The sequence below is a fragment of the Hibiscus syriacus genome, unplaced genomic scaffold (genome assembly GCF_006381635.1).
Source record: "Hibiscus syriacus cultivar Baekdansim isolate YM2019G1 unplaced genomic scaffold, ASM638163v2 tig00110569_pilon, whole genome shotgun sequence".
Classification (NCBI taxonomy): Eukaryota; Viridiplantae; Streptophyta; class Magnoliopsida; order Malvales; family Malvaceae; genus Hibiscus; species Hibiscus syriacus.
Genome location: NW_024062784.1, coordinates 513,721 through 527,215, shown reverse-complemented (window position 1 = coordinate 527,215; position 13,495 = coordinate 513,721). Strand labels below are relative to the sequence as shown.

The following is a 13,495-nucleotide window of genomic DNA, read 5'->3' as shown; positions in this document are numbered from 1 at the left end:
TAATAAAATAATTAGGCCTAGTTATATTATTCTATGTTTTAAAAATAAAATTTAGCTTAAACTATGGTTGAAATGTATTACATATTTGGTTGGATTTGGGTATGGAATTAGATCAAAAAGTTTGGGAACCAATTTAGAATGAGATTCATAGTTTGGGGATGAAATTGGAATGTTCAAAAGTTTAAAGAATATGAGTCATAGTTTGAGGATGAAATTAGAATATTTAAAAGTTTAAGGACTAATTGGAAATGAGAGTTATAGTTTGGAGACATATGATGCAATTAACTCAATGATATTTTAAAACATATACGAGTACACCCTGTCATGCACTTTTGCTCTGTAAGAGACAACAGCAGATTTGTTTAATGGATGGAGACCCGACCAAATCCCGAACCCTGTCAGAGCAGCCGTAGTAGTCCATCACTTTCATGGAACTTTCCTATACACAGATAATCACAACATACTATATAAATAGAGCTCGCAGCAGCCAAAACAAGACACAAAACCCATCACCAATAACTGATCTACTCTTTCCGATCTGTAACTATTTGTTTCCTTCCTCGAGGATAAAAAACATTCCTTTTTTTGTTCAAGATGGCAGCCATTTCCAAGATTGCAACAGGCAATGGCCATGGTGAAAACTCTGCTTATTTCGATGGGTGGAAAGCATACGAGGCCAACCCTTTTCATCCCGTCGATAGACCAGATGGTGTTATTCAGATGGGACTAGCTGAGAATCAGGTACTTCGAAATCTCCATGGATTTTACACCTTTTGATTTGTAGGTCTTCTTTTCTAATGGAAACCCTTGCTGTTCTTGCTCTTTGAACCTCCAGCTTTGCTTTGATTTCATTGAGAAGTGGCTCATGGAACACCCGGAAGCTTCCCTGTGTACTGCTGAAGGTGTGAACAAATTCAAGGAGGCTGCACTTTTCCAGGATTATCATGGCTTGCCTGAGTTCAGACAAGTATGGCAAATTTATGATTATTATTACAGCATATATGCATGTGCGTGTGGGCAAAAGTGTTTAAATAATGCAATGGAAGAAAAAAAATTCTTCAATTACAGTCGAACAATTATTTGCTTAAGTAGGATGATTGTTACAGTGACCTCATATGTCTCCAGAAATACATGGCGACCTCCATAATTCTCTAGAAACACACGGCGATCTATGGTACACTTGGCGACATATGAAACTGCAACAGCGAGGGAATAGAAAAGAAATACTGCAACAGAGGAGATTTTATTGCAATGAGCACTTGGCGACCTATGAAACATTTGACGAAACACCTCATTTCACGAAATAATTTGGGAAGAGCCCTATAAGTAAAATTTTTTTTTCAACGCCCTACATGGACGAGGAAGCCGTGTGTGTGTTGGTTTATGGACTGAATTAACCTGTGCTACTCTTCCAACAGGCTGTTGCAAAATTCTTGGGGAAAGTGAGGGGAAATAGAGTAAAATTCGATCCGAATGGATCGTTATGAGCGGCGGAGCCACTGGTGCTCATGAAATACTTGCCTTTTGCTTGGCGGATCCCGGTGAAGCATTTCTGGTTCCTACTCCTTACTATCCAGAGTAATTTTCGAGTTCGAGTTTGAACTTCGACCATTGAGCAATCGCTTTCAACGTGTTTAAGGCTTAAATATATGGCATTACATTGCAGATTTGATCGGGACTTGAAGTGGAGAACTGGGGTGGAACTTGTTCCCGTCGTTTGTGAGAGTGCCAATGATTTCAAGATCACCATTGATGCATTGGAAGCTGCATATGAGAAAGCACAAGAATCTAAACTCCAAGTCAAGGGTTTACTCATAACCAATCCATCGAATCCATTGGGAACTTTCATGGACAAGGATACCTTAAAGAACATCATAAGCTTCATAAACAAAAACAACGTCCATTTGATCGGCGACGATATATACACCGCCACAGTTTTCACGGAGCCCGAGTTCGTCAGCATATCGGAGATCATCGAACAAGTAGAATGCAACCGTGATTTGATCCACATCGTTTACAGTCTCTCAAAGGACATGGGATTCCCCGGATTCAGAATCGGCATCGTATATTCATACAACAACGCAGTCATGAACTGCGCCCGCAAAATGTCGAGCTTCGGGCTGGTATCGTCTCAAACACAACACCTAATCGCCTCGATGCTATCGGACGACAATTTCGTCGACGAGTTCATCGACGAAATGAAACAAAGGTTGCTCAAAAGGCACAAGTACTTCACTTGGAGATTAGAGCAAATCGGTATCGGTTCATTGAAGAGCAACGCCGGGCTGTTCATATGGATGGATCTGTGTAAGCTCCTGAAAGAGAAAACGTTTGAGGCCGAGATGGAACTGTGGCGGGTGATCATCGACGATGTTAAGCTCAGCTTATCTCGAAGAATGGACGATTTCAGTATGTCACCGAGCATCTTGTCTCCTCAGTCGCCGCTCGTCCGTGCCCGGACTTAAATCGGAGCTGCCGTGGATTCCGAACGGACACTTTCATATATGTACTAGACTTTAGATATTATCACCATTCTTTCCCATGGGGATAACCCATGCTAGAGGGACCTATGGATTAATGTGCAAAATAAAGGATTATTTCTTGAATTTCATTTTCCATTAGAAAATATGTATTTTGTTGATTTTCATGTATACTATTATGTATTTTTTACATTTATTAAACGTTTTGTTTTTAAATAATATTTATACGTAATTTTGATAACCCAATCCTTAAAAATTAATAAATCCAATCAAATTACTCCTAAACTTTAAAAACATGATACAAAATGACAATATGACCCAAATAACCCCACAAAAAGTTAAAGAAAATTCATATTCTGTAATTTATATAAATATTTAATTTTAACCCATAAAACTTATAAAAAATACACGAATCAAATTAACTTAATAGTTAAAAGGATAATTATATGAAATTCATGAAATTGAGAATCTCGTTAACAACACAAAAAATTCATTTATGAAATTGAGTATGAAAAACTATTTGTATGATATCAAAGAATTATATGTAGGTAAAAGGGTAACTTTTGTCCTTGTAGTAGACTTAATTTATCATTTTCACCCTTATCGTGTTTTCACATCAATTTAGCACTCGAAGTTGCTCAATTGCATCATTCTATACCTTGTACCCCTATAACACCCCTAACCCGTACCCGACCCGAGTACGAGTCCGAGATGTGACATTACCTTTTTAAAATAATTTTCCTTATAAAATAACAAAACATTTGAACTTATTTTAGGAAAATAAGATAACATATTATTAAAATATATTCAGTATAAAATTTTGAGGTAAAAAAAATGTATTTGCTAACAATAAATATGTATAAACAATGCACTTAAAATTCGTAAACAAATTCAACCATTCATTACTATACACTTATATAATTACATTCAAAACATTATAAAAGTCGATCAGAGCGTTCGTAACTAACAACTTATTACATGCCAACATACTTTATACAACAAAAATACATACTTTGTGGTTCACTTCTGATTTGATCCCCTAATGATGGTATGCTGCGTTGCTGCTCTTAAGATCGATCTTCTTACTTTTCTGTACCTACGTGTAAATCACTTACACGCTAAGTCATAGACTTAGTGAGGCATATGAATATGATGATGATGTATTCCTTATAAATATGAACATGTAATCTATCCATTCAATGATATAACATTTAGCAATAATAATGCAATTACATTTGATAATTTTCTATAAGCCCATGTACATTACTGAGAACTCAAGGTATTCGAGTAAATTGAGGTTGTGCACTATTGCTGTCACCACAGCTCGTATAAGTCCCACTGAGTGGCATATGAAATTTGTCCCGAAGGACCTGTGAATTTGTCCCGAAGGACCTATGAGTGGTCCCGAAGGACCTATGAAACCCTCGACTCTTGGCATGCCAACTATACCTATAGTTCTCATATCGTATACTATGGGCATCATTCTTATATTTCATATGTTCCTGTGCTCATGTCACTTATCATATCACATATATCATTTATCAAATCATATGAGCATATACCTTATGCATGTATCATAATAATTATCATGTATGCATGTTCATAACTATTGTTCTATAAAAATCAACATAGGATTAGACTTATCACAAGTCTTATTCCATTGTACCACCCTTAAAATAGGCACTCACCTTGGCCTCGCTTTCATTGTTTCAATCCTAACTCTTCGATTGTTCCTGAACTCGTTTAGGCTCGATATCTACATAGTAATTCAATGATACTTATCAGTATACTAATTAATATATTCTAACCTATCATTCCTTAGACTCAGAGAAAATCCAATTTCATCCTTTAATGAAGGTATGCATCGATGCACTACTGATGCATCGGTGCATAAAATGCATTCGATGTTGTATTATTACTGGGATGCATCGATGCATGACTTATGCATCGATGCACTAATTGCATTCGATGTTTCTATTTTAAAAGAGTGCATCGATGCATTACAAATGCATCGATACACCTTCAAATAATTTCTGGGTTTTAAACTTGATGCATCGATGCACTATGAATGTGCATCGATGCACTCTGCCTAGAATCCTCTTTTATGCCCGAAAATCCACTCTTTTCAGCTTAATACCTCATATATCATCCCCTTTCTTATTTCCTAACTTGCATACTCTTACTTAAACTAATTATTATCCATTAAATACTTCTAAAACTTAGAAATCTAATTCTCCATGTAGAATTTAAGAATCTAACCCAAATTCCAACATGTTCTAATTTGAATTCTAACACCTCATACTTCTTAGTTAGCTTGATGACAAGTCAAAAATCTTATTCAACCTTCAAAAACTCATCCATATCAAAATTTCATCTAAAACTCATTTTCCAAATCTATCTCTAAAACACTTATCTTGTTGTCTTAATGTCATATAAGCTTTCCTTTAGCTTATATAACATCCAAACTTCAATTTCCAAGTTAAAAATCAAAGAAACTACCAAGGTTCAGATTCTTACCTTAAACTTGGGTCTTCACGTTTGGAAGAAGAGAAGAGTAAAGATAAGAAAGAAGGAAGAAGAGATGAGAGGATTCTGGAAACATTTGTTTCCTACTAATGCCCCACGTGGGTTATAATACAACCCCTTAAAATTTTTAATTATTATTTTTCCTTGCAAATGACCATTTTGTCCTTAAATTCATTTCATATTTACTAACAATTATTTTTAAACTATATAATTATTCTACTTTAATCACCAAATTCTGAATGTTTACAATTTAGTCACTAACCTGTCATTTAAGATGTTACAAATCTCTCCCCCTTAAGAAAATTCGTCCTCGAATTTTCATTGCACGAACAAATGGGGGTATTGATGTCGCATATCTTCTTCACGTTCCCATGTTGCTTCTTCTACTTTGTGATTTCTCCATAACACTTTGACCAAAAGAATAATTTTATTCCTTAGTTGCTTCACCTCGTAAGCTAATATATGAACAGGTTCTTCCTCATAAGTCAAGTCAGGTCGAACCTCAATCTCTTCTGGTGTCACGATATGAGAGGGATCAGATCTATATCTTCGAAGCATTGAAACATGAAAGACATCATGTATCTTTTCCATCTCAGGTGGTAAAGCTAGCTGATATGCTACAGGTCCTACTCTCTTTACAATCTCATATGGTCCAATAAACCGAGGACTCAATTTTCCTTTTCGACCAAACCTCAACACCTTCTTCCATAGAGACACTTTTAAAAACACTTTATCTCCAAATTGAAACTCAATTTCTTTCCTTTTTAGATCTGCATATGATTTATGTCTGTCTGCTGCAGCTTTGAGATTACTCTGAATTATTTGGACCTTTTCTTCTACTTCCTGAATTAACTCAGGACCAAGCACTTCTTTATCTTTGAGCTCGTACCAGTTCAAAGGCGTACGACATTTCCTTCCATAAAGAGCTTCATAGGGAGCCATTTTAATACTCGACTGATAGCTATTGTTGTAGGCAAACTCGGCAAGTGGCAAATATTTTTCCCACGATCCTTTAAATTCAATTACACAAGCTCTCAACATATCTTCTAAGATTTGGATCATTCGCTCAGATTGTCCATCAGTCTGAGGATGAAATGATGTGCTAAAATTCAATCGAGTTCCCAATGCTCCATGCAAAGGCTTCCAAAATCTCGAAGTAAATCGAGGATCTCGATCAGAAATTATAGAAACAGGTATACCATGCAACCGTATAATCTCTCTGATATACAACTCGGCATATTTGTCCATAGAGAAATCAGTTCGTACCGGAATAAAATGGGCTGACTTAGTCAATCTGTCTACAATCAACCATATTGAATCTCTTTTATTTGGAGTTAAAGGTAACCCCGCTACAAAATCCATCGTTATGTTTTCCCATTTCCACTGAGGAATCGTCATTGGTTGCAATAATCCTGAATGAACCTGATGCTCAGCTTTGACTTGTTGACAAGTCAAACATTTGGACACAAATTCTGTAATGTCTTTCTTCATTCCTGGCCACCAATATCGACTCTTGAGGTCCATATACATTTTGTTTCCTCCTGGGTGCATCGTTAATGGACTACAGTGAGCTTCCGTTAATACATCATTCTTTAACTCATCGTCATCTGGAATCACTAGCCTCCCATGATAATATAGGTTCCCATCAGCTTTTATCTTATAATCTGTACACTCTCCATTCCTTGTTTGTTGTAGCTTCTTTGAACACTTTTCATCCATAGCTTGCAATTCTTTAATTCGATCTAGCCATGATGGCTTGAGAGTCAATTCAGAACAAATAGCACCATCTTCACTCAATGATAGTCTAGCATCCATAGCTCGTAAGGCTGCAAACGTCTTTCGGCTTAAGGCATCTGCTACCACATTTGCTTTTCCCGGATGGAAATCAATCACAACATCATAGTCCTTTAGAAATTCCACCCATCTTCTCTGTCTCAAATTCAACTCTTTCTGAGTCATCAAGTACTTTAAACTCTTGTGATCTGTATATAAATAGCATCTTTCACCATACAAGTAGTGACGCCGAATCTTAAGAGCAAATACTACTGCAGCCATCTCCAAATCATGCGTTGGATAGTTTTTCTCATGTGACTTCAATTGTCTTGACGCATATGCCACCACTTTGCCCTCTTGCATCAACACACATCCCAAGCCATTATGGGACGCATCACTATAAACCACAAAATTCTTGTCAGACTCAGGTTGAACCAACACGGGAGCTTCTGTCAAAATCTTCTTTAAATTTTCAAAACTTTCCTGACATTCTGGAGTCCAAGCGAATTTTACCTCTTTCCTCAATAACTTGGTTAGGGGTAATGCTATTATCGAAAAGTTTTTAACGAATCTTCGGTAATAACCAGCTAACCCCAGAAAACTCCGGACTTCTATCACATTCTTTGGAATCTCCCATTCTAAAATAGCTTTAATCTTTTGGGGATCCACTCGAATTCCTTCTGCAGAAATCACATGCCCAAGGAAAGTCACTTCCTTCAACCAGAATTCACATTTGGAGAGTTTGGCATAAAGCTTCTTTTCTCTCAAAATCTGTAACACCCTCTTCAAGTGTGAACTATGTTCTTCTTTGGACTTTGAATACACGAGAATATCATCAATAAATACCACCACAAATTGATCCAAATAGGGTTGGAATATTCTGTTCATGAGATCCATGAAAGCAGCTGGTGCATTAGTAACTCCAAACGGCATCACAATAAACTCATAGTGACCATATCTCGTTCTAAATGTCGTCTTTGGGATATCTTTGTCTTGAATCTTTAATTGATGATAACCATAACGTAAATCAATTTTCGAGAACACTGAAGCTCCTTTTAATTGATCAAACAGATCCTCAATTCGGGGAAGTGGATATTTGTTCTTGATGGTCACCTTATTTAGCTGTCTATAATCAATGCAAAGACGCATTGATCCATCCTTCTTTTTGACAAACAACACCGGAGCTCCCCACGGTGAGACACTTGGTCTTATAAATCCTTTATCTAACAAATCCTTTAATTGTATCTTTAACTCTTGCAATTCTTTTGGAGCCATTCTGTATGGAGCCATAGTAATAGGTGCAGTTCCAGGCATTATTTCAATCTGGAATTCTACCTCTGTGCTTGGAGGCAACCCTGGTAATTCAGCAGGAAATATATCGAGAAACTCTGTGACTATGGAAATTTCTTCAATTCTTTTCTCCTTGGTTCTAATATCCAACACATTAGCAATGAACCCTTGACATCCCTGTAGTAGTAACTTCTTTGTCGTTATCGCGGAGATTACATTTGCCAATAGATTCCACCCTTCACTAAACACCACGACTTCTACCCCTTCCGGACTTTTCAACGTAACTCTTTTCAATCTACAATCCACGTTCCCATAATAACGAAACAACCAATCCATTCCCAGTATCACTTCAAATTCATCGAAGGGTAATTCCATCAAATTAGCAGGGAATTCATTTTCCTGAATCCGTAGGGGACATCCTCGACATACCAAATTCACACGAGCACTATGCCCTAATGGATTTGTCACTATTACTTCATTATTGGTGGCTTCTAGCGGAATGTTCAGTTCTCTAACTAACTTGCTACTAATGTATGAGTATGTAGACCCCGGATCAATCAATACCATAACATGTTTATCCAACAGTAAAAAGGTACCTGTTATTATCTCTGGATCATCCCGGTCTTCATTGGTTTTGAGATTATACACCCGAGCAGTAGAGCGAACTTCCTGCTGAGTTGAGGATTCATGTTGAGTTCTACCTCTTCCTCTACCCCGTCCCCTCTGGGACATTGAAGCTGACCTCTCCTGTGGAACAGACTCTTCTACCCTCAAAGGACAGTCTCTCATAAAATGTCCTGTTTCCCCGCATCGAAAACAAGCTCCTGTTTTAACTCTGCATATTCCACTATGGTTTCTTCCACATATCTGACACTGCCCAACTTGACTTTGTTGTGCTCGCCCATCACCAGTCCCCACAGATTGAGTTCGTCTAGCTCTTTCCTGATTCGATCCTCTAGCAGAGGATGCCACCGATTCAGATCTTGTTTGATGTCGAAAACCAAAATCTCTGCCTCTCTTTGGTAGTGTAGAGCTGGATGAAGCTCCAGTTCTTTTGGATGGTGGAGCTCTCTGCTCCCCAAACCGTTCATTCTGCGCTCTCTCTAGAGCTTTAGCACGATTTACTACTTCTTGGAATGAGGACAGATTCAATACAATCAACATTTCTTTTAGCCTTGGACGTAAGCCCTCAACAAACCACTCACAGGAATCTTTCTCTGTAGGCACCAACTCTGCTGCAAAGCGACTTAACTTATTAAATTCACACTCATACTCATATACAGTGCGATTCATTTGTTTCAAATTTAAAAATTCTTGCTTCATTTGTTTGATGAATTGGTCTCCTATATACTTATGCCGAAACTCTTCCAGGAACAGAGACCATGTCACTTGATCACTGGTCATCCTCAAAGTGACATTTGTCCACCAAATTCTCGCTTGCCCACGCAGCAAAGAGACCATCCCGTCCAATTTCTCCACATCAGAACAATGAAGTCCTTCTAACATAATTTTCACATCATTAAGCCAAAGGTCCGCAGCAACAGGACCTTCATCGGCTTCACCTTTAAACTCTGGAGCTCCTAAACCCTTCAACTCCTTTGCAACATTCATTTTTGGAGTTGAAGTAACAGGAGGTTGGAAACGCATCAATATTGCATCTAACGTTCTAAAGAACATATCTTGATCAGCTACAGGCACTCTAGAAGGTGTCTGTTCTTCACCTTGCCTGGCCAGGGCAGGTGAATTACTACTTTCAGCGGGTTGATCATCTCCCGCTTGACTTCGAGAACTATCATGTCCGGACATCTATTAAAAATAAACATATCATTCTATTAGCAAAACAACATACTCATTACCATACCAAATCAGAAGTTTTTTTTTATTATGTTGGCATGTATACATTATAAAACACTATAGACTCCGGTTTATACCGAGAATCGACTAAACCGTAGCTCTGATACCATTAAATGTAACACCCCTAACCCGTACCCGACCCGAGTACGAGTCCGAGATGTGACATTACCTTTTTAAAATAATTTTCCTTATAAAATAACAAAACATTTGAACTTATTTTAGGAAAATAAGATAACATATTATTAAAATATATTCAGTATAAAATTTTGAGGTAAAAAAAAATATATTTGCGAACAATAAATATGTATAAACAATGCACTTAAAATTCGTAAACAAATTCAACCATTCATTACTATACACTTATATAATTACATTCAAAACATTATAAAAGTCGATCAGAGCGTTCGTAACTAACAACTTATTACATGCCAACATACTTTATACAACAAAAATACATACTTTGTGGTTCACTTCTGATTTGATCCCCTAATGATGGTATGCTGCGTTGCTGCTCTTAAGATCGATCTTCTTACTTTTCTGTACCTACGTGTAAATCACTTACACGCTAAGTCATAGACTTAGTGAGGCATATGAATATGATGATGATGTATTCCTTATAAATATGAACATGTAATCTATCCATTCAATGATATAACATTTAGCAATAATAATGCAATTACATTTGATAATTTTCTATAAGCCCATGTACATTACTGAGAACTCAAGGTATTCGAGTAAATTGAGGTTGTGCACTATTGCTGTCACCACAGCTCGTATAAGTCCTACTGAGTGGCATATGAAATTTGTCCCGAAGGACCTGTGAATTTGTCCCGAAGGACCTATGAGTGGTCCCGAAGGACCTATGAAACCCTCGACTCTTGGCATGCCAACTATACCTATAGTTCTCATATCGTATACTATGGGCATCATTCTTATATTTCATATGTTCCTGTGCTCATGTCACTTATCATATCACATATATCATTTATCAAATCATATGAGCATATATACCTTATGCATGTATCATAATAATTATCATGTATGCATGTTCATAACTATAGTTCTATAAAAATCAACATAGGATTAGACTTATCACAAGTCTTATTCCATTGTACCACCCTTAAAATAGGCACTCACTTTGGCCTCGCTTTCGTTGTTTCAATCCTAACTCTTCGATTGTTCCTGAACTCGTTTAGGCTCGATATCTACATAGTAATTCAATGATACTTATCAGTATACTAATTAATATATTCTAACCTATCATTCCTTAGACTCAGAGAAAATCCAATTTCATCCTTTAATGAAGGTATGCATCGATGCACTACTGATGCATCGGTGCATAAAATGCATTCGATGTTGTATTATTACTGGGATGCATCGATGCATGACTTATGCATCGATGCACTAATTGCATTCGATGTTTCTATTTTAAAAGAGTGCATCGATGCATTACAAATGCATCGATACACCTTCAAATAATTTCTGGGTTTTAAACTTGATGCATCGATGCACTATGAATGTGCATCGATGCACTCTGCCCAAGAATCCTCTTTTATGCCCGAAAATCCACTCTTTTCAGCTTAATACCTCATATATCATCCCCTTTCTTATTTCCTAACTTGCATACTCTTACTTAAACTAATTATTATCCATTAAATACTTCTAAAACTTAGAAATCTAATTCTCCATGTAGAATTTAAGAATCTAACCCAAATTCCAACATGTTCTAATTTGAATTCTAACACCTCATACTTCTTAGTTAGCTTGATGACAAGTCAAAAATCTTATTCAACCTTCAAAAACTCATCCATATCAAAATTTCATCTAAAAACTCATTTTCCAAATCTATCTCTAAAACACTTATCTTATTGTCTTAATGTCATATAAGCTTTCCTTTAGCTTATATAACATCCAAACTTCAATTTCCAAGTTAAAAATCAAAGAAACTACCAAGGTTCAGATTCTTACCTTAAACTTGGGTCTTCACGTTTGGAAGAAGAGAATAGTAAAGATAAGAAAGAAGGAAGAAGAGATGAGAGGATTCTGGAAACATTTGTTTCCTACTAATGCCCCACGTGGGTTATAATACAACCCCTTAAAATTTTTAATTATTATTTTTCCTTGCAAATGACCATTTTGTCCTTAAATTCATTTCATATTTACTAACAATTATTTTTAAACTATATAATTATTCTACTTTAATCACCAAATTCTGAATGTTTACAATTTAGTCACTAACCTGTCATTTAGGATGTTACAACCCCTACCTTAAAAACCCAAATTATAAACCCTAAACATAACCCTATAATATCTAAACCTCAACTTAGGGCTTATAATTTAGGGTTTTAAGGTAGGAGTAGAGTATATAATGATGCAATTAAACAACTTCAAGAGTTAAATTAATAAGAAAATACGATAGAGACAAAATTGATAAATTGAATCTACTGTAGAGGCAAAATTCACCCTTAAACCTTGTATATAATTCATTTTGAACATTTTATATATGATCCATATATCAAGGAGTGTTTAACCCTAAAATAAAACTCACATAAAAAAATAAAAACTTTATTAAATCTTATGTTATTTTGTATATAAATAACTTTAATATAATTGCATCATAGACCATTTTAACAAATCTTAATGGCCCTACACCATTCTAATTCTAATATAATACGTCATCGTTTAGATACTAATCAATTAAGCAAAAGTCCATCCAGAAGATACAGTAAACAATAAAATCAAACCCAATGACGCCGATCACATAACAAGTGAAATTTCTTTGATTTATGTTTAATATTTTGTATGATGAATTTAAAGTATAATTGGTTAATATAAGATAAAAATAATATAAATTGATTTTATTCGAAAAAATTAGTAAGAGAATAACTTTTTAGAATAAATTGAATAATATTTGAAATTAAAAATGAAAATATCAAGTCTTTTTATAACAAATTATGTAAATTGTAGTAATATAACATTTTGGGTTGTAATTATTAATTATTTTATGACTTTTTAAGTTATAAAAGATAATATCTTAAGTTAAAGTTAAGTATGTCGTCCCACAATAAAACTACCCTATTTTGTATGATTTATATACACCAAGAGTAAGCCCGTTGGACCTATTTAGTATTTTTTTTTAATAGAAGTCGCTAATATTATTAAAAAGTAATTTAAAAAAATAAAAATATTTAAAATTACAACAAGAGTTTACAATTATCATCTTAAAGTAAATTACATAAATTTTTATATTTTCCTATAATATCGAAACTAACCACTTTAAACTATATAAAGACCATACATAGAAAAGGTTAAAAACCGATCAAAATACTCGAATAAAAAATAAATACAAACAAATTTAACTGTAACGACAAACAAACCACAAAATGAAATTAATCTATTAAAAGAACATCGTGAATCGAAAATCAAAGTCGAGCGTCGTGAGAAACTATCAACAAACGTAAAATTATGCATCTAAATTCAATCTGATGTATCATATAATATAAGTCTATTATAAGTAAAAGTTCTTTAAGTAAAGTTAAAAGTTTGAATTTCGCCGTTGCGAATAAATGAGT

At 35.4% G+C, this 13,495-nt stretch overlaps 1 pseudogene; it reads left to right on the top strand.

Moving 5' to 3' along the window:
* The first annotated feature begins 519 nt into the window (after positions 1-519).
* LOC120132505 lies at positions 520-2,465 on the top strand (annotated as a pseudogene).
* The last annotated feature ends 11,030 nt before the right edge of the window (positions 2,466-13,495 follow it).